Source organism: Strigops habroptila, chromosome 5 (genome assembly GCF_004027225.2).
Source record: "Strigops habroptila isolate Jane chromosome 5, bStrHab1.2.pri, whole genome shotgun sequence".
Classification (NCBI taxonomy): Eukaryota; Metazoa; Chordata; class Aves; order Psittaciformes; family Psittacidae; genus Strigops; species Strigops habroptila.
The window spans coordinates 41,060,357-41,082,692 of record NC_044281.2 but is presented as its reverse complement, the minus strand read 5'-3'; the positions used below and the strand labels follow the sequence as shown (position 1 = coordinate 41,082,692).

Genomic DNA, 22,336 nt, shown 5'->3' with positions numbered 1-22,336 from the left:
ACATCCATATTCAAAGAAAAACACTAATAAATCCTTATTGCAAAAGCATCTTCACTAACCATAGGTTTTTCTTGTGCTAATTTGTTTATATTTAAGCAAATTGAAAAAAAAAAAAAAAATCTCCCTCTGCTTAATCATCACTCTAAAGCTTTTTTTCTCTCTCAGACTTCCCAGCATGGTCTGCCTTCTGTCTCCCTGAGCCTTTGAAGCTTTTTGGAGGAAGCCTGCATTATTGAAATGGAATTAAGGTGAAGCGTATTGCCACGTGTAAAAAAGACTTAAAGGGATCCCTGAAGTCCAGTAGCTTGGGTTTTTTTAATGCAGGAGGCATAGCTGTATGAAAACTTGCAGCTTTCTTGCCACGTTGGTGAGGCGCAAGTGTGCAGCGGGGAGGCACAGTAGCAGAATTTCTCAGGTCTGCTCGTTGGGCTGACTTCTTGGGGTGCAGTGTTGCATCCTTAGCCGTTTGGGACACAAGGCTTGGAAAACTTAGTGCTTCTGTGGGCATCAGGTAGTGTGGGACTACAGAAGAGTCATGAGTGGGTCTGTGTTGCCTAAGCCTTCGTCAGAAAAAGAGGTAGGAAGAGTCAGAAGAAAAACAACAGAAGAGGTTGTAATTCCTGTCTTAAAAACTGAAACAGCTTTACGTTAGGTATATTACTCCCGAAACCTAGCCTATTGGAAGGAGATCTTGCTGAATAGAGCAGCTGCTTTTCTTCTTTGCTCTCATTTTATGTGCAGCCATAGTTGTGTGGTGCTTTTGCAGCTTTGGTTTCGGAAGGTTTTTTAATAGCTGTCATCTTTCCTGTCCAGTGCAGCCTACACCTTTAATTTCCTTGACTAAAAAAAGAGTATTGCCTTTCAGAGTGTCTTACAATTTTCCTTGCTGGTCCATTAGTGTATTAGCTTAGCTTTGTGTGTGTTGAATGCCATTAAATGTCACTTGCAAATTTAATGTTGGGAGCACTGAGATTTGTGCTAATTGAATTTAAAGTCTTAGACTTGAATTTGTTAAAATGGCAGATTCAGACAATTGAAATACTTTAATGGGAGACTGCATAAGTGTTTGCAAATTTGCTCTTGTAGGTGAATCCAAGAGTGCATTTATGCAGATTCAAGGGGGGACCCTGGGCAGACAGATTAGGTTTCAGTGGGGCTTTACTATCTGGTTTTTTTTATTACGAAGTGGTGGCAGCTGGCAGGATTCAGGATGTTGAAAGTCTTTGTGCTTGACATCTATTCAAGGTCATTGTTGACACTAGCTTTAAATATTTTTATAAAAATGGTAGAGATTATGGAGCCTTCCTCTCTGTTCAAATTAAATTTATCCTTCTGTAGCTGTAGTTCTAGGTGCTAATGGAGAAAGGGTAATCATTTAGGCTGTTGGTCTTTAAACTCTGTTGTGCTTTCTTCAGTTGTCTGTAGGCCAGACTTTTGTGGGTTTTATGCATGAAATACCACCTTTTGCACCTGAAAGTCTGTTTGTTTGTTGTTGGTTTTGTTTTTTGTTTTCTTTAGAGGACAGTCTGCACAAAAACTCTGGCATTAACACTTCTTATTTATTCATAACTTGAGCAAAAGAACCAAGGATTAGATAGACACAGAAACAGCTCTCACCACCTACAGGAGACCCTACTGCCCATTATTGGAAGGAATCATAAAGATTGTTACTAGGCTTTCCTAGTGGTATAAATCTATGCCTCCCTAGATAGCCTAATGCTTTTAAGAAGTTTGTCTTGAAACACTTCCATAAAATCTCTTGATACCACGCTTTGACCTTCTGCCACTAAGCTGGCATTTCATATGGGCTTCTGGCATGAGCTCTCCTGCCACTTTCAAGTAAAAAATTTACCAGGCATTGAAAGTTTGACTCGGCAGTGGAGCACTGTGCCAAGCTATAAAAGCCCTATTTGTACACAGGATGGATTTTTGCTTGCTAGGAAGGCTTGGGTAGCACTTCGATAACTGCATAGGAATGGCTTTGAATCTACATGCTAATGAAACAGTTCCATCTAAGTCGACCTATAGCGTCTCTTCCGCTCTGAAGTCTGTACTTTGTCTTCCTTGTGCCCCTGCTCTTCTGCACAGTTATATGTAGTCAGATTATATTGCTCTGGAAAACTTTGTCAGGGAAGTTAATTTAAAAGTATTTGAAGGCTTAAAAATTACTCCTGCTGTTACAGTGATGAAAAATACCTTGAAAAGTGCCTTGAGGGCAGTTGCTGCAAAAATACCTGCTTGGCTATGCGAATTGCATACAGTTCCCAGAGCGTGCTCACCATTCACTGATGTAGTAACTTCAAGGTGGCCACCTTTCAGCACAAGTGCTGTTAGCCAACTCGCCTAGTGATGGTGCATCAGTGCTCACGGTCCACTTGCTTTAAATGGGAGTGGAAATCCAGTGCCGGAAGGTGAGTCAGGCAGCAGGGAGCTCAGGGCGAGCTTTGCTCCTTACAGAGGGTGCATGAATAATATAAAGTGACAGTGTTCTGTGGATTTTGAGTGTCTAGGGAATACAGTGTTAGTCTAATAGTCAAGTGAACAAGACTTAGAGGAAGGAAGAGGAACATACGTGTTCTTCTAAGAATGCTGAAGTTGGTCATTTCTGGGACAGGGTGCTGAGCAGAAGCAGTGTAGGGGGCAGGTGGCATTCAAAGCAGCACTGTAAGCGAAGCAAGAACGGGCAAAAAAGGGTGAATGAAAGCATATGAAGGTCCCAACAAAATGCCTTGAGAGAACATCTTGTTCTGTTTCCACCAGTGCTTTTGGGATGCCAGGATATGCATTTAATGGAAATATGATTTTTATGGAGACTCGCTGTGCTAGGAGAAGCTTGCATTTGCCAAAAGCAATACTTAGTAATAGGCTAGGGTTTCTTCTTGAAACAGTGCAAAAGCCTTGCAAGATACTGCCTTTGGTTTTGTGCGTGTGCAATTTCCTATTTCAGTTTTTCTCCTTTTCAAAATGTGAATAAATGGTTCATCAAAGGACATTTTAAAAACAAAATCAGGGCCCAAAGCATGTTTACTAAAGTGTGTTATTTGCATTCTGATACTTTGTTCAGAATTTCTTTGGGAATGCTTGCAAGAAAACAAGTACCTATGCTCAAATGACACAGACCCATACAGCCACGTGTCTTGCCTCCAAGCATCTATAACGTTTTTGAGAGGTGGAATGGGAGTGGAGAAGAGGGAAGAACGTGAGATACAGATAATAAGATACAGGTGCACCATGCAATAGAAAAGGCCATTCGTTGTTTTCTTCTCTGTGCCTGTCCAACTGAGCTGACATTCTCAATGGACTACCAGTTATTCCTTAAAGATCTTAACTTCTGAATGGTGCTGCTTAACTCACATTTCATCGTGGCACGAGTGAATTGACTGGCGTCATTTTATAACTGCCTACAGGGAACTTTCCTTGGCCATTTTATTGAGTGGCTGCCAATCTTTAAAATCCTTTTCTCATTATTCCCATTAGAAGACTTCTTTGCTAATATCGCACAAAGCACTTAAGAGGTTAAAAGTGTTAAAAGTGTTAATTGTTCACATTAACTTTGTAATCCCTCTCGCACTCGTAATAGTGCTTTAATACTGTCCATTTGTAGTTGGATATGAGCAAATATTTAAAATAGTTGTTCACTTTACATAAATGTTTATTGGCTTCATAGGTGGTTTTGTATTTTATTCCTTAATGATCTGGGAATCTTGTTTTCATGTTCAGGACTTCCTTTTTGTTCTTTTCATAGCTGTAGCCTGAAAGCAGACTATATACTAGAAATCATAGGGAATTGCTCTATTCCTTCAAGTGGTTCCACTGTAATAGCTATGTGTTGAAATTCAGCCTGCAAGATGCAATGCCATGCTACTAAATTAATTACTTGTGTTTGTTTGCAGATTAGATAATAACCCAGCCAGCATTTGGCCCTTCTGCTGTAAGCTTTGCAGAATTGTGAAGTGGGTAATGCTTTGCCTGCCTCTGTCTAGCTGCACTTTTCAGCACACGTTGAGAATGGGGTTGGTCGTTAATGTGTTTCTGTTACATACAGCTGTGGGGACACTGACGCTCTAGACTTTTCAAGGTGAAGATTCTGAAGTCGAGTCTCTCTGCATGTGCAAAATTCATCATAGCAAATTAAAAAGCCAAAACAGCTTGATAATTATGAAAATCCAAGTAATATTTGATTTTACCTGATTTCAAGAAAATGAATCTATAATTTTAGAGTGCTTAATAAATATAATTAATAAACTATATCTGAATACTTTAAAGCACAAATAGGTTTGTAAAGACAATTTTTATGCTGTGTGAGAAGGAATTATTTTTCCTGTGACCTGTGTCAAGGTGAAGCCTTCCTATCTTTCATAGGTAAGGTGCTACTGCTTGTAGTTGCCTTGTGTTTCCAGCTGTGTTGTGCATAGTTGGACCTTACAGGCTGAAGTCATTTCAAAGTAGCTGGATATACAACCGAATAATCCAATAAATACACCTTACCCCTTTTTGAACATCAGAAAAAGTAACTGCACCTCATAGTCTTGGTTACTCAGGCATAGATGTGGCACACAGTTCAGCCCTATCTGTTTTGTAAGTTCGTGCACAAATGTTATCATTAAGACTTTGACTAATTGCGGAGTGTTTAATGTGCATGCAAATGCTAGTAAGGATGGCATGCTAATTTCTAAAGTATCCTAGCTGATTTATTACGACTTTTCATTTAAGTAGCAATGAAAATCTTTTTGATGTGTTCAGCGTGTGGATCAACTCCAGATGTTCACTGGAGATGAACTGCTTGAATTTCCTAGAGTGAGGGAGTCTAATTTTCATTGGTGCATTAATCTGGGCTGGTGGTGGCAGGGTGGCTTGTGGCAGGCAGAGGCTTCCCACCCAGTGACCCAGGTGAGGTATGAATGACTTGGGGCTGTCAGCTGTGATCCCTATCACTAAATCTCTGCTTTTAGGTTGAGAGGCTGCAGATTCAATTCCCAAAAGTTCAGGTACGTCTGCTCAAAGTGAGCTTTCTGAACTGAATCGATTCATGGCTGTCATAGAGCTGTTTGTTGGGTTTTTTTTTTTTCTCTCCCCCTTCTCTTCACCTCCCTGGTTGCCAGTGTTAAAGGGTGTCCCAGGAGGTTTCGGAGAAGTGCATTGTGGTTTACCTAGCAAAGTAGGACCTTATCAGAAGGGAAATAGCAACACACTGAATGTCAGCACGTGGGATCATGCCCACATTGTCTGCTCTCACTAGCACTGTAATAACTGACTTTTCTTCCAGGTCTGTGTCATGCAAAATAGCAATGGCAATCTCTGCACCACTGAGGTGGAGCAACTTCTGGAATGAGTGTGTTGACTCTGTTAACAAACTTTGTGTCTGATGTGGTTTTGAGTTGTGGGGGTTTTTTTGGTGTGTTTGGTTTTTTTTTTTTTTTTTTTTTTTTTTAGGTTTTTTTTTTTCTTTTTTGGGAAAACACCGTAAGAGGCAATTTTGTGGGTCTGTAGTAGACTAAACTGAAGTGGATATTGCTTTTGTAAGTGGTGGCAATTAAAGCACTTGCTGGCAGTGAGTATCCAGTGGAGTGACAGGACCTGTGAAGGCAGCTGGAAATGCTCAGACTTGCTTCTTTCCTGGTACTTTTCTGAGTTATGATAGATGGGATAGAACCGAATGCAGCCTTAAATGCTTGCAGGGTGTATTTTAATGTAACTTTATAATAATAGATGATGCTGTGTTCATTTAGTGCATCTTGCTGCTGTCAGAAAGAAGTGCTAAAGTGCCATTGAATCTCTTTGCCTGGGCTTGATGGGTTTTGGGGTGCCGGAGCGATGCTTTAGTACAGCATGGTGGGAGACTGCAAGATCTTTTCCCTCTGGAATGAGAATCCCTCTGCCCAGCATAGTTGTATGCTGTCCCTTGCTCCCCCAGCAGATGCCCAATGATTTCTTTGAGCTGGGACACAGCCCTGGTGCTCTGGCACTGGAGATTGTGAGGGGCTGGCGAAACACCATGTTCTCCTTCCAGCAGAAGGGGTTGAAACAAGCAGAGATGCCATGAATGGGAAATCCTTGGGAAAGGATTTAGTGGCAGGGAAGGGAGCAGAGGAGCAATGGCAGAGGACACAGGCAGGATGCCACTGGGGTATTTGTGGTGCCTGGTCTTTATAAGATACAGTTAAGATACTGATGGTACTACATTGGAGCTGTAGCAGCCTTGACTAGACCATCCTCTGGGAAGAGGTTTCAGCACTGACAAGGCCAGTTCTCAGTATTCTAGGTAAAGTGTGTGCGTGAATGTGTATTTGCCTTCCATGTGATCCTAGACACGAAGTATGCTTTAGGGTGAGAGCTCACAAGCACAAGGGGTTTGGATATGTGCCTGGTTTACTTCTTACATCCTTTTGTCTTTGCTCTTAATGTTGCTAATAGTTGATAAAAGAGGCAACATAAACTTCACCTAGTAGAAAGAAGAAGTCATCTTAATTCCACAGACACTGCAAAGTGAAACGCCTGACATAGGGTGGTGAAACACTGGAACAGGTTGCCCAGAGAGGTGGTGGATGCGCCATCCCTGGAGACATTCGAGGCCAGACTGGATGTGGTTCTGGGCAACCTGATCTAGTTGAATCATTGCAGGTGAATTGGACTAGATGACCTTTGAAGGTCCCTTCCAACCCAAACCATTCTATGTTTCTATGATTACGTATTTGAAGAGCTGAAGATGTTGATCTTTCTGTATTTATAGCTTTAAAAATGGGGGGAAAATTAAAACAAATATAAAGAGGAGTGGTGTCTATATTGGCTTCTCTGGAGGTAGTATTAGCCTCTTCTGAATTTGAAGATTTTTGTCTTTCAAGGACTGCTTTAAAAACATTTCACTTTTTATAAAGCAGGGGTGAATTACTCTGTGGTCATTTATATAAAGTGACTTGGCTGCATGTTTAATAATAACCTACATATTTTATTTGTGCTGTACTTATTTTTAAACTAGGATTTCAAGTCAGCCCCTTAACAGACAGATTGTTTTGTACACAGCATGTTAGATTGTCTTGAACAAAGTACCTTCCCTTTTTTTAATTGGCACTTTTATTGCTATGATTTACGTTCACAGAGTGAGGGCAGCACTGTTCCTCCAGTGGCTTAGACAAGTGTTAGAAGTTAACTGCAGGGAGGAAGATGAGAGTTTGTTTGTTTTTAAGCTTTTAATGAAAGTATTCTCAGCATGACTTTGCAAGTATTCCCAAATTAAATCTTCCAGTTGTGGTGCTTTTTGTCATCAAAGTGGGTAGAGGTTTGTACAAGGCTCGAAAACGCGGCTACAATTGTACACTTTCAAATCACTTGTTAGAGTGTCCTTCTGACCTTCCTGGACTGGTCTTCTCACCATTTCTCCATGTCTTCCACCTCCTTGTGTCTATTCACACCTTTTCGAGGCCCTGCCATGTCCTGTGAGACCTGTGCTGCTACCACCCTGGGCTCATAGATATCCCTGAAAGGTGGCTGTTAACCTGAGGGGTAGAGGGAAGGAAACACAAACCAGATCTCTCCAGCTGCTTGTCATTAGAAAGAGGAGGGACAGCAGTGGATTGTGAGGGAGCCCCAGCTGAGTGCATGGGGGAAATTGAACCCCGCTGCCCAGTCACAGAGGAGTATCTGCTGCTACGGAAGGAGAGTGCCTTGACTCTTGCTCAGGAAGGGTTAGTCATGGCCCCACTGGAGCACGTGGTGTAGGTACCGCCGAGTCCTGTCTTTCTGATGGGGACCTTGTGTTTGGAGCTTCTGATAAGCTGAAAAGGGAATGAGAGCTTGATAGTTATCAACAGCTGCCTTTGCTAGATCAGTTGCCAGGTTTGTGTGTGTTGTTTATATACTCAAATGTAGCAATATTGTTCTGGCAATTGTGTTGCCAAGCTCAGATTCTCTTTTCATGCTTACATGCAATTAACTTCCTAGAAATTTCAAGGAGGGGATGAAAATGTAGATTGTTTGTGACAACTGGTAATACGCATAGCTGATCAAGCGTAAACTGTGGGCTGTTTTTTTGAATGTGTGTGAAAGCAGGAAAGTAAGCCTGGCTTGGTAAGGCCAGCATCAGAAATGTATGGGTATGTGTTGCTTTTTCTTGTATATTATAGTTTATAGAGAATGTTTCCTTTTTTTCCTTAATGAAACTGCTTTTGCAACTTGTGTCAATCCGTCTTTAATCCTACAAAGAAAGACCTATGGCTATATCTGATGAGGGCAGAATCTGCTTGTGCTTTTGGGACTTCAGATACCCCTTTTGCAGCTACCAGCTCAGCAGTTAAGCCTATTACAGTAATTTTGTTGTGCCATTCAGGTTGTTTCTCACCCTTCCCCCAGTCAGGCTGTTCAGCAAGCACCCTCCAAGTGCAGGGTTGTGGGGAGCATGGGAGGATGCTTTGCCACGGGTACTGCCCCGACTTTTAACTAAAAAGCAGTGTGCAGAGCTGCAAGAAGGGAGGATCCTCATCCTGCTTCTTGCAAGTGTGCATGTTTGGATTTTCACCAAGCTGTGTGCGGTGAGCCAGAATAAAACTTAACCACTGAAGGCATCCCAGTTATGCTCCCGCCCAGGTCATACGTGCCACTTACGCCGTGCTTGCTCTGGGAGACATCAGCCTGCATGCTTACATCCAGAAGCGCGACCAGGATCACAACTTTTTGTTTCAAGAGCTGCTTTTCCCAGCAAATGTGTGCGTGTGGCTGGAGTCAGGGATAAGCATCCCCCGAGGGCGGGGCAGGGCAGGGAGAGCTGGCTGCAATTCCTGGTTTTGCAGGGCTGCCTCTCCTCCCTCCCCGCGGAGGGGATGATCCCATTCGAGCAATTAAGGGAAATTGGCAGTTGATTGGCTAGTCCCAAGTCTTTGCAGATGACTTTTAGAAGGGTGGAACAGATTCCGTCTCCTGACCCTGAGGTGTGTCTAGTTTTGGGGCCTGTGGCTGGGGGGAGGTAGATGCAAAAAACATGGTTTTGTCAGATCCGAGGCAAATCTGCGGTATAAAGGTTTCTTTTGCTGAGAAGTGGAATATGTTGTACTACCTGTATGTCTAAGGACCTGGGTGCTGCTGGCACATATTTATTTTTTTTTCTTGCGTTGAGAACCGAGAGCGAGCAACTCCAAACCCAAATCCTGTAAAGCAGAACTGGTGAGTTAATGTCATGTTGGGCTGTGCAACAGGCATGGTCAGGAACAGCCATTTTCAAATGGTTTTGTTGAATGTCGGCTTTTTAATTTATTTTATTATATATTTTTTTATTGGTACCAGCGCTCTTTTTGGTGTTATGTTACTGTTCTGCCTTTTGAACAAGGCATCGTGGGGTCTTCTGTTCATATGAGGGAAAGGTCCTTTCTACCGAGTGACTCCTTGTTCCCAAGCATAAAATTTCTCTGCAGCCCCAGCAGCACTTTTCCCTTTTGAGGAAGATGTAGCTCAAGTTTCCTCCATCTTTTCCATGAATTTTTAGAGAAAATATGCTGTTTTGTTCTGGCCGAATTTGCAGATACGTTGCTGGAGCTCCGTTTTTCCTGCCAATTTAGTGTTTTTGCACCTTTGGTAAATAATTTGAGTAACTGTTAAAACTGGAAGAGGCTGTTTGGCGTTTATAAAACTAACGGAAAACTTGAGTAACACATGCGTTACAGGAGATGGCCTCTCAAAAAGGGAAGTAATGCAAAAGCCAGTAATGTTTTCCTTGTTGACATACTTGTTTGGAAGAGATTATAAATCCCTCACATCTGTGCATATGCAGTTTTCAGGCTCCTGGCTATCAGTATTTTTAACAGGAATAGACCAGAGCAGGGAATTCCTCCCTCCCTCTCCAATGCAGTACTTTGGTTTCTTCAGGGAACTTGTCGTTCAAAAACCACAGTTTGGTAACTGGGTGCGGTATCAAAGTTTACCGCAGAAACTGTCAGAGGAGAAAGTATTTCAGCAAGAGATAAATTCCGAAAACCCACAGTAAAACTCTTCAAAGTGTACGAGCATGGAGGTTGCATAGTGAAAATGGGGAGATGATGAGGACTAATAGATGAGACACCGGAGAGAGTGAGTTGCTCATGCAGGTCAAAACTAGGCTGGTCGTACTTCTGGCTTTGGTGCCTGAGGCTTTTAAAATAGTGTTGGTGGTGTCGAGTGTGGCATAGCGGTTCCTCCGTCCCGAAGAGCTGCTAGTTGCATTGGTGGCGATTCTCAGCCTGCTGCGGAATAGCCGAGGCTCTGAGAGGTGCCAAATAGATGCGCGGGAGCCGCAAAGTGCATCTTTCTCCGCTGCCTTTGTGGTCCCCGCCCACGTTTGCTTTACCTAAAGGGCTTTGCTCTGTCTTGAAGGCAGAGGCTTAGCAAACAAAGCGCTCTCGAAAGCAAACTCTGAAAGTGTATCTCTTTTGTAGGGAATTTCTAAATGAATACCGATCGTCGTTTCCCTGAAGCCTGGGAGGTAACCGTTCTTACCATTTATTTAACTGCATAGGAGGGATGTTGCAGCAATGCACAGATGCTTTTTAATGCCCAGAAGCAGCAAGATTAAAAAGCAATTACACTAGCCTGACAGGGTCCTGGTCCAGAAAATTCCTTTTCCAATTCAATGGCTTTTAGGCCAAGACAGAAGGTAGAAAACTTTTAAGTATGTGAAACAAATTTCTGCTGTACTTTGTTGCTGTCAAACTTGAAATACTTTATTTATGGACACTTTGTGCTGCCCTCCAATGACTCCTCAACTCCTCTCTGCCCCCTAGAAAGTCATCTGCCACTTGTTAATGTGTGTGTTAAGACCACTTAAAAAGCACTGTTACTGAGATTTAGATATCATTTGCATGAGACTAGGGATGTATTGATTTTTAACACAGCGTAACTGTTGCTCATCAGCCACTCTCCTACACTGCTTTGCAGACTAATTAAAGACCCCCTGTCATTCTTCCAGGTATCACCTTTTAACTTTGCTTTTTACTTGCAGTGGATTAGTCATGTGCAAATCCAGCTTGAATTCCTTTCCCTCAGCGCATATATTTGCAGGTGTCTTTTCTGGCCACTGCAACAAAAGAATAAATGAATTTCTCTTCCCAGGAGACTAAATCGATGTTCCAGGAGAAAAAAGTTTCTGCTGAATTTGGTGTGTATGGCAGATGACAGTAAAGCCTTGCTGGGAGTTTGAGGACTGTGGCTCCTCTGAACATGGCATATTGTCAGAAGGGTTACTGCTGAACTGCTGTGTCTTACAGCCACGAGGGATTAAACTGCTTCCAGCACACAGATAGCAGGGCCTCTGCTTGCTTGGCCTTCAGAGACCTAAGAAACAGTCATGGTTTGTGAAACTTGGGAACAGGCTGCATCTCAGCTGGGTCACCGAGCCCCTCTGCAGACCCAGCCATGGAATTCAATACTCCCAAGGGGCAAGTATGCATTGAATTACTGTGCCATTACCTGTATCATGGCTGCTCTGGTGAACAGAGCTGCCTTCCAGCTTCCTCCGTCTTCTCATTGATAACTGTGGCACCAATAGAATTAGCAAAAAGGAACATATAAGACAATGTTAGTGTAATAGCAGATGTGCTGTTTCACTTCAGCTCCACTTAATCCCTGACTTTAAGTGGGTATGACAGGCTGGTGAGATGTGCTGGATCAGTTTAAAAAACCAAACCAAACCAAAAAGCCTCACTGTGAAAGGGGAAGAAGGAACTGCAGCAGAGCTTCAGACTGTCAGGCTCTGTACTTCTGAGTGCACAAGGAGTTGGGAGGGACACAGCTGGGACAATGACCCCGACTGACCAAAGGGATAGTCCATGCATTATGGTGTCATGGTCAGCATATAAAGCTGGGGGAAGAAGAAGGTGTGTGTGTCGTGGGAAGTTTGTAGTGGTGATGTTTGTCCTCCCAAGTAACAGTTACAACCAATGGAGCCCTGCCGTCCTAGAGATGACTAAACACCTGCCTGCCCATGGGAAGGAGTGAATGAATTCCTTGTGTGTACTTTTCTTGCATATGCGAAAGCAAAAGCATTCTTTTGCTTTCCCTATTAAACTGTCTTAAACTCAACCCACGAGTTTTCTCACTTACTTTTCTGATTTTTCTCCCCCATCTCGACATAGGGAAAGTGAGTGAGCGGTTGTGGGGGGCTTAGCTGCCAGCTGAGGTTAAACCGTGACACCCTATTAAGCAAGAGGCAAAAAAGCAGCATTTGATCTAGTTCAGAAGGGTGGTGACAGGCTCTTTGTGAGTGGCTTGTGACTATGGGGAAATCACATGTGAAGGTGACATCAGTGTGACAGTACAAATCTTGCTGCTGTGACTCCAGAAATGCTGAATGTGAGTTGAAGATGTAGCTGGTGTAACTAAATGTGAATTGGAACGTTTGGCATTTTCAAGTTTGTTTTCAGCTATTGTGCCTGTGCCCATCCTTTCTTTCCCTCCTGCGTGAGAGTTATAACCTAAAAATAGAATGTGTTGGGGGGGGGCGGGGAATGGGAAACGAGATAGTACAACAGGCTTCAGCTTTCATTACTGTTGTGCCAGTGTTTGTGCTGAAAGGTTTTCTTCTGGTCAGTGAAGTCCGCTTAGCTCAGAGTAGTTCGGACCATTCATTGTGCAACTGAGACTGAGCTAATGCTCCTTTGCTCTCTGGCCTGTAATTAACGCAGACCCCAAATAAAATAAAAAGAAAGGGGAGATTGAAGAAGGCAAAAGGTGGTTATAATTTCTCTGAGGTGGGCATAACCCTTGTAGATCTCTGAAAGAGAATGAATTTGTTTTCTATGTTACTATCTTCTACGCTGACTGGGAAAGGTCTCTTAGTGAGGTGGTGACGAACTGTTATGCCACTAATTTAGAACACTGATAGGGCACTGGCAATGATTGTTTGGTCTGTCTGTGGTAGATGGATGACTTAATTTGACTAACCAGGATGGCTGTCTTTTTCCAAGTGTTTAGAGAAGAATTTGTGTGGACAGGGAGGCTGAAGGTTGCTTTTATATTCCATGACATGTAAATTCAACGGTACAAGGCAACTTTGCCTGTTGCTCTTTGTATTGACTGGTAAAATCTCTATGGCTTTTAGTTTGACACGCTTGACACTTGCTACAGCATGGGTGCTGTTTGCACACCTACTTGTATGTGTTTCAGAATTAGGCTTTCTCTCCCAGTGGGTTTGTAAAGCATGTGTCTGTGGAGAAAGAAAAAGAGATGTCATTTTTAAAGATTGTAGCTGTCTTATGAAACCTGGAGGTGCTGTGTGATCCTTTTTGTATATGAGGAGCCTGCCTTTCTGCCTCTCCTGGGCTTTCAAAGGTGGAGTATAGTTTTTCTTTTCTCTCTCCACCCCCCCCCCTTTTCTTTTTCTTTCTTCTTTTTTTTTTTTTTTTTCTCTCTTTCCCCTTTTTTGTGCTTTTCTCTCTCCCTCCCCCTAACTGGGACTTGAAAATCTTGTATGACTTACTGCTTTTGTTGTTCCTACCTTGGGAAGTACTGCTGATGGTTTTGTATGTTGCATTTAAGCAAATCAGCTAGTTTTGGCACTTAATATGCCTGGTGTTAGCTACTTTTCTCTCCAGTGTAAGAAAAAAACCTGGAAAATGAAGTCTGTCTGGTTTTACTGTCATGTGGTGGTTGTGATGCGCTCACTGTCTTGCAACTTGTTCAGTACTAAGCAATAATGCTTTTTTTTTTTTGGCTTTTTGGAGCAAGACTGAAATTATCTGTGTTATCACATAAAAGCTGTGATAATTTCTGCATGCTGGTGCCAGGGGTCTCATCAGGAACCCGTAATAAACTTGCTAGCTCTTGCTTGAGACTCATCTAATATTCTTACATTTAAGTATTACACAAGACTAGTCTTGAAAACAGTCTTTTAGGGCTGAAGTTAACCTCATAGAGGGTAAGCGCCAAGGTTTATTCCAACTTACTTTCTTTGGGGTTTTTTCTTTTTGGTGTATTGGATTGTCTGTATTTCACTGCTTGTGGTTCCTGTTTGTGTAAGGTCTGACCACACCAGGTGAATTGCAGCTTGTAAGGCAGTATGATTAAGACCTGTGTGAAGGTCCACACTTCTTTTAGTACCTTACAAGGAGGTTGCTTATCAAACTATAGGGCTTATTTTTCTGCACTTTTTTTTTTTAACTTGCTGTTTCATTACCCCAGTTTAGGATCTTCTAGTGTTTTTAAACATAAAAATATAATGTATGTAGTGATGCTTTGCTGTAAACCTTCATATAGTGAATTTAACAGAGCAGGAAAACATTTCCTTACCTGCCAGGTCACTGTTTTAAAAGCTTTTCTCCTCCACCCCACCCCCACCCCCCCCGCTTATATCTGGTTAATTCCACATTTGCAATGTAGCTTGGGTTAAGTCCAGTGGTTAATTGGGCAGTTTATGGAAGTGAGGAACTGGTGCAGAACCAGCTTGTGGTTGGGAATTCCCTGGCAGGGGCAAACAGCAAAACCACAACCCAAGGAAAGCGTGCACCTGAGTTCTGGGATGGCAAACCTGCAGAGCTAAATAAAGAGACAGTATAGAAAAATGCACTAAGCAATAACTATTACAGAACCAGTACAGCGGTGCTAGAGATAATTGATCCCTCTTTCCTTTTGCCTACCCTCCAAGTTAGGTGTCCTGGCCTTAGCAAGAAGGTACACAACATCTGATTTGCCTTTTGTTGCTCTGCTAAAACAGGGGTCAGGAATCAAAGACGTTGAGAGCATGTCTACAGCATGTCTTTAAATGAGAAGAGCTTTGAGCAAAAAAGGAGATGCTGCTTTGCTGCTTTTAAACAATAACATTCTTGATATTCCTGTCTTCCAGTTCTGTACCCCTGGGATAATTGAATTGTGCTGAATTGTGATTGTTTGAATATCTCCTCTATCAACTGTCATGCTTTTGTCTCTGGTGACCGATGTAGTTAATTCCTCTTGTCTCAAATAACAGCCTAACTAATGTGCTTTGGGCAGAGTTTTGTTTTTAAGGCGAGCATGACTATTGTAAGACTTAAGTGTAAGAGATGATCTGCTGGCTAGCTGGATGTCACTGTTGTAAGCTGAATTGCAGACCAGGCTGCAGGAGAAACTTCTTTTACTTTTATAGTGGTTTTCCATAGCCTGCTTACTTGGAAAGACCCCATAAGTTTTATATTACTCCGTTGCGACGTCACATTTTTCCTACTGATGCAATGGGTTGCTCTGAACAAAGAGAGCAGGAGTGAGATGGCACTCTTGCTTTGTCCTCTGCTTGTTCTCAACCATGTTATAATGAACCTCCTTAGCATTTTTTAAGAGCATTCTACTTTGCTTTTTGTTTGTACTTTTGCTTTAGCGAAATCGTCTTGTATAGCTGTAAAGCCTTAAGGAAGAAAGTTTCTGGCAATAACTGTAGGAGTTGCAGTTCTTTACTGTGCTAATGCTGAAACCTGTGTTTTCCTTTAATGTTTCTTGGAGTCAAAATATTTTTTGGAAAAAAAAAAAAAAAGCATTTCATGTTCTGTGTAAACCACTTACAGGCAACCTTTATCCTCAGAGTGGAATGCAGCCATTGTGAACGTTGCAGAGTGAACAAGGACCTCTGACATAGTTGAGGGCCAGGGTTGGGATGTGATAGAGCAACGTGTCATGTCTAAATGTTAATTTTGATGAGCATATCACACTCCAAGCCATTTATAATATGAAAAATTACTGGCATCTGTAACCAGATTAATTTTTATTTATAGAACAGTTCACAGTAGTTTTTCTTACCAAAATTGCCACTGAGTATTGCTGTGCAGTAAGTTGGAGCAGCTAGAAATGTATTTGCAGAGTGCTAGCTTAACGCCAGCCCTATTAGGTTCCACTGCAGAAAAACAGACCACAAGTGATGGCAGAAAGGCATTGGTAAGTGCATCTGGTGGGTATGGTTTAGCACTGACACTAGCAGATGTGCATTGTCCTGCTGTTAGCCAGTGGCATTATCGTTTGTCATTCAGGCAGTGCCATGGTCAGCTCTGTCATCTGCTGGGGTAGTTGCTGCTCTGTCGTTTTATTCTGTAGGCTGTTTAAATACTAAAGAAAATATGAAGTATGTTGTTGACATTTGTTGAATATTGCTGGCAGCATTAGAGGCCAAAGTGATCAGCTTTTTGGGATATTTAGATACTTATGCTTTACCAGAGATGATGTGTTATGAAAGAATGTAAATATCAGCTATTCTGCCACTTGAAAATATTAGTATGACATCTTATGAATCATGAAGGAGCCTATTGAGATGAAGTCTGTTTTTGCATAATTTTTCTTGCACAGAAAAGACACGTTTCTAGTATTTGTTGTTTTACGGTAAAGGTTTTCTGAAACATCTCCCATCTGTTATTACAGAGAAGAAGTGTCCTCAATCTGTGGTTTGTGACCTGTCATCTGTTTAGGAGACAGAGCTGAGGGAGGAAAACCCTTGTGACAATTTAGAAGTTAGGTGGTAGTAGTGTGAACATACCTGCTTGAATCTCTAAATAGCCTGGAAGCCAGAAACGAGAATTTCTTTCTACCCTATCTGTGTGGGAGATGGGATGCAGCAATAACTGGAATCCCAAGGAGTCGGAAGTGGCAGGTAGTCCCCTCTCTGTACAGCAATGGATGCGTTTGGACTCATTGCTAGATAATGTTATGGACACAGAGTTTAACAGGGATCAAGTAAGTTGGTGTGGGAGGATGGGGAAGCTGAGGGAGTATTCAGATGAGAAATTTCCCAAGCATTTGTCCCCTTAAGCCTCAGTACAGTTTTAAGAGATTCCTGGAGCAGAATGTAGTCAAAGCCTCAGACAGAGCCTTGTCAGACACAGGGCATGCTGTTCAGCTGCTCTTACGTGTTCATTCAACTTATGGAGCCAAGCAGCTTTGATTTTTATTTTTTGTTGCATGGGTATAGTGTTAACATAAAAGCCTTGAAGCTTGGGGTGACTGAATTTGAGGGTTGTAATAGTGGAGGCAAATACCAAACTTTTAGTTGTATGATGACAGTACTGAAGGGAATCTCTGTGAAAGGTGGTCACTGATCTTGGATATTCTGGCTTCAGCCCAGAGGTGCTATGGGAATGATACTTTCTGGTTTTGCATTTCGCAGCCTTTCTTTTGAGTTTTCCTAGACAGTAAGGTGAATTGAAACAGAGGTTAAAATGGGATGGCTGCCCATGTGGGCATATGTGGCAGTTTGTTGTTCTGAGAACAGTATAATTATTTCGTAAATTGTTTAGAAGAGACCTGCATACAAAGTACTAAATGACATTTTAAGAGCTTAAAAAGGTTTAAAGAAGCCTCCTTTATAAATGTCATTGTTGCTAACAGCACATTTTTGTGTACTCAGAATATCTTTAACTGCTGAGGTAACACAGGGAAAGCTGCTTGGGCACATTCTGAGTGTATTTGCCAGATGAGTGGAGAATGTGTTTAGGTTTTTTTGTTTGTTTTGTTTGTTTGACTGGGTTGGGGGGGGGGTGTTGGGGTTTTTTGTTTATATATTTTTTTTGTTGTGTGTTTGTTTTTTTTTGGGTTTTTTTTTTTGTTGTTTTTTTTTTTTTTTTGTTTGTTTTTGTTTTTGTTTTTTTTTGTTTTTGTTTTTTTCCCCGCCCCAGTGAAGGTTTTAGTGTGCTTCATGAAGCAGGTTGTTTTTAGCTTGCTTGAAAAGCTTGAGCAATGGGCATAGAACTTGTCAGCATGTTTCTCCAGCTGTCCTGCTAAGTATCTCCTGACCTCCTCGCCCAGGAGAACCATTGACATCCACTGATGCTTCTGGAGTTCGAAGCACTCCATGCAGTGCCCCAGCTTCTGGAGTTCGGTGCACTCTGTGCAATGCACCACATCTCCTTGGACGAGCCATAAGGCCAGGGTAAGCTGCTGTGTGCCTTTAATGCAGGGCACAAAGGAGACATTCAGTCACCAGGTGAGTATCAAGTTTCAGAAGTAAATCTGAACTAATGCTCTGAACCCTGCCAGAGCTGAAAAAAACACACAACAGATCTGGTTTTGTGCTCTGCTTATTTGCCTTAATTTCTACAGACTGCACAGTCTGTAAATGACCTTGTCTCGCCATTCTGGCTGTCCTCCCTTTGAGATCTGCATGTAAGCATACCAGCATCCATCCTGGTCTTCCCGCTTCTTCCCAGGCTGTCATCACCACTACTCTGCAGGAACCATATTCCAGCTAGTGAAGTCTCACATAGTAATTGTTCTCGTGTTAGAAGCTGAAAAAGAAAAATACAATTTCTCAACTCTCTGGTCAATGAAGGGTGCACCTCCGTTTGACAAACCAGTTATTTGGATTCCTCTTTTTGTAATAGCTTTGTATCAGTTGTTACTTTTAAAAAATGCTTGCAAAGGTGGAATATGTCTAAGGGCCTCTTGTCTCAAAGTGCTTGCAAAATGGGAAGAGCTAAGTTTAAACTGCTGTGGTTTGTTTCCGAGTCAGTAGATAACTTGACAGGAAGGCTTTTGGGTGTGAAGTCATGTATTTATAGTGTGAATTCTGACACGTGATGTTGCTTGCAGGTCGAGATGAACCATTGCTGTCTCCATCCCCTTAGCACAAGCATGTAGACTGTGCTTGTCGTGGAGTCCTCTGCTTTCATTCCATTTTCCTCCAGCTCCTGTAAAGCCAAAATAGCTACCAGTCAGTGGAAGATGATCCGTGAGATGCCAAACACCAGTTTAATCAGTAAAAATAAGTAGTGTAGTAAGCAATTTGAAGTAGTTCCTATTGGTGGCAGAAGACAGGAAACTTTGCTTGTGTTACTGTCTGTTGCAAGAGTGGCAGTGAGGTCTGTACCCGGTTTGTACCCTGCGTTCCTTATCAATGACATGTTTGCATAATGAGCTCACAAGGTATGTTGGTATGAAAGGTCACCAGCTGAGGGGAAGGCTTGTCATTTTCTAGTTGCTTTTCGGGAAGAGTCACGTGAACTTTTATGAGTAGGTTTACTGATTACAAGTTGAGGCAGTCCGTGGTGGATTTGCCAGTAAGCAAGGAGCATGTGTTTCAGAAGCGAATATTGCAGCAGACAGCATTGCATTCAGAAAGATGTTATAACAATATGCCTTGAGACTATGATCAAAGCTGAGGCTTTCGAGGATGTCCTTATAATAGATACATATGTGTATGTGCACTAAGTGGACTGCTAATGGGAGCTGTATGTAGTAGTGGAAACTTCCTTCCAAATAATGATTCAGAAAGTATCATGTCTAAATAATCAGACCAAGGGTTTTTATAACCAGGGGAAATTATCTAGATAGGTCTAACTGCTAATATCATGAAAATGACCTAACTATGAGTTAGTTGCAGCGTGTTTCATGTTATTAATGTTTTCTAACTTAGTAATAGCTTTGGTTCAGAGTTAACTCGTCTTAGCTATGTGTCTTCAAATTATTTTCTGGTGAATATGGGGAATTTTTAGCATCTCACCCTGGAGGGACAGTTGAAAATATCGGTATCTACTGAATTACTTCACAGTGTGTCTTAGCATTCATCTAGCGTAAAGATTCGAAGTGTCTCTGGGCAGTTGGGACCCTAAGTGGTAAGGAGACTGATAGCAACGTTGAGGTCAGATTTGTGGAGAGCAGTGTGTCCCGTAAGGTGTTTTTTGGAAGGCTGAACTGCAAGGTGGGGAGGAGGTCTGAGAAGGGGAATTACTATTTTAGAAACAGGGGAAGAGACCATTTCCTTTTAATGGGATTGCTGTTTGTTGTGTAGTCATGTGTTAGACCTCTGGTGACATGACCTAAAAATAAATCCAGGCAACAGGCAAACGGGGTTTTGGATCTGGTTATTTCTTACTGGAAGTGGCTTTCCTCCTTTGTTATATCTCCTATCTCTCCTGTAGTTATTTAGTAAGAGACCTCAAAAGTTTGTCATCTTAACTGGTGCTCATGCAGTCTCCCCTCCGCCCTCCCCCCCCCAAATTATACTTCACCCTGTTTACAGCATAAAATGAAAATCAAAGATGGCTTTGTACAGTCTAGTGCAGAAAGTACACAGGTGTCTTAAATGTGAGACTGAGCACAGTTACATACTTCTGTGCTAAAAGTGCAAATTTTCACAGTGAAGAAGGCGTGCTTGTTGCAAACAGTTTTGTTCATTTGTCGCTGAAGTCTTCTGAGCTTCCTCCCCTCTGTTTTTTTCACAGAGCCTTGTTCAGTCAATGGGGTGTTGGAAGAACTCACAAAGGTAATCCCATGAATAACTCTTGCTAATTCACATAATTACGTTGCTGTCAGCAGTGATAACAGTTTTTCTCAGGTCTTTGGGACACTAGGAATGAGTTTGCACCATGCTAGCCATTTGGCTACCATCTTTCCATGCAAGAAATGGGCTGCCTCCTTTAGTGCTTCACTAAGCACTGATTAAAAATGCAGTGTGTCTGGCAGGGGGGAATTATCTCTAAATCTTCCTCAAATAGAAATGGAAGCTAAAAATATTAAGCTTTTTTACAATTAAAGACAAAAATGTAAAATGGAAGTTACTCTAAAATACAATAGCAAAAGCTGGGGTGGCAGGAGGAAGTATTTAGGTTCCCTACTGCAGGCCTACATAAAACAAATTAGGTCGTTCTTTTCTTAAATACCCTTTCACTGGGAGTGAGCTCTACCTTATTGCTGCATGATTTTATTGTCTCTGCAGGAAGTGTGCACAGGCAAACAACTGTAGATTAGGAGCAATTTGCAAAATAGTTCATGATTAGCATGCCTTTGGAGAGGTTTTCTGTGTGAGAACTGCATCACAGATTTTACTGGCTTCCTATGTTCAAAAAATTAACTGTGAGAAGGATTAAAATGACATCTTAGACATTGGCTAAGCGTTCTTTCAAAATCCCTTATGTTGTCTTTTAATAAATTAATTTGTCTTCTTTAATCCACAAGCGTATTGGGTTGGCCAGTTCGTGCAAGTGATCTATTTAAGATTAATTTCTCCAGTGTATTTTGAGAAGTACTTTAGTGTGTCTGGCAAATGAGAAGCAAACATGCCAGTGAAAAGTGGAAATATGCCTGCCTTCCTCTTCTAGGGTGTAAAATGAAAATGCTGCTGTAATCGTTGAGGTGCCACTTCTAAGTAGCAGTTGGTAGCTGGTTAACCCAGGCTTTGCAGACATTCCTGATCCTTGCTGCTTATGTTGGATAAGAAAGTAAGACAGCAGCCTACTCTTGCTCCTTTTGCGACAGTGCTGCTTGCATATATCTGTTAAGTGGAAAGGAAAAGAGGTAGAGGAGAATCCTCAACTCCAAAGCTTTGTGTCTGTGCTTTGCAGGCACAGCCGATGGACAGACAAGACATTTTTACTTCTGTAAAGTTTCAAAAAGTTGCCCTTAGATGTGGATATATATTCTCCTAAATCATGCAGATGGTTGGTTCGCTTGTAATCCTGCAGGCATGATAAGGATGTTAGCATTCACCTGAAAAACATTTAAATATTAATAAAAGGAATGTGCTCTTTCTGGAAATCCTGCAGGTTTCTGCAAGCTGTAATTTATTTAAATGCATTCACCAGAGATGCAGCTTCAGCTCTAAGTCTGCCCTAAGCTTGAGGCTTTGCTGGTTATAGTTTATTAGATGACGTGTTATAAAATGGTGCATATATTCTGAGTTAGCTAGCAATGCTGTAGAGGGTGTTTGGGTGCTATTGACAATGACTGATAGTTTTTAGCCATCTTGTGATAGGGAGAACAAGACTGGCAAGTAACTTCAGGCATTAATCTTCATGGCATCAAAACCGTCAGAATTGCTTCTCAGCTGGTGCTTCTGCATTAAAGAAACGCTGCGGATGTTAGAGCAAGTGGTATCACAGACAGAGCTGAGTGTTGTCACGTTATATGCTAAAATAGAAGTGGGCTTCTCTCGTGCTGTTGTGGCTCGGTATCGCTTAGCAACGCCAGAAACTGAACCACTTCCATAAAGATACTAACATGCAGTTCAAGGAAACTAGGCCCCGAACTCGGCAGTCTGTAGTCCAGCAGCGCAGAAGCCACCGCTGTGCAAACAGAAGGGCCTTAACTCTGGGGGAAGGAGCAGAGGATGGAGGAGTTTGGCACACAGGCTAATTGATTTAGGTAAGACGGACCTTTTATTTTCTGAGAAGTATATAAGAAATGCTAGCGTTTTTAAAAAATAATGAAGTGCTGTGTGTGCCACAGGAAAGATAAGAGCAAGCTCTTATCAAACCTTGCCATACAGTTCTGCTGTCAGCGTAACTTTTTTCTAACTGGCTCAGAAATAATTCTGTATGTGGCAGAAAGTGTGTCCTTAGAGGTTCTGTATGGCTTTATACCAGAGAATAAGAGTCTAGAGCTAGTATCGAACATCTTAGTTAGACAATTAACGACAAGGGGCTTCCTCCTAAAT

General features: G+C 42.0%; 1 protein-coding gene across 4 annotated transcripts in view; it reads left to right on the top strand.

Moving 5' to 3' along the window:
- SGMS1 (sphingomyelin synthase 1) overlaps positions 1-22,336 on the top strand; it is a 100,429-nt gene that overhangs the window by 4,335 nt on the left and 73,758 nt on the right. The window contains exons 1-2 of one of the 4 annotated variants that reach the window (XM_030485750.1): positions 17,586-18,169; positions 20,127-20,167. The exons of 1 other annotated variant lie outside the window; for it this stretch is intronic. The gene's annotated coding sequence lies outside the window, so the exon portion shown is untranslated. Of the gene's footprint in view, positions 1-17,585; positions 20,168-22,336 lie in introns of those variants that run through there. 2 more of the 4 variants (XM_030485751.1, XM_030485756.1) reach the window with 2 other exon arrangements.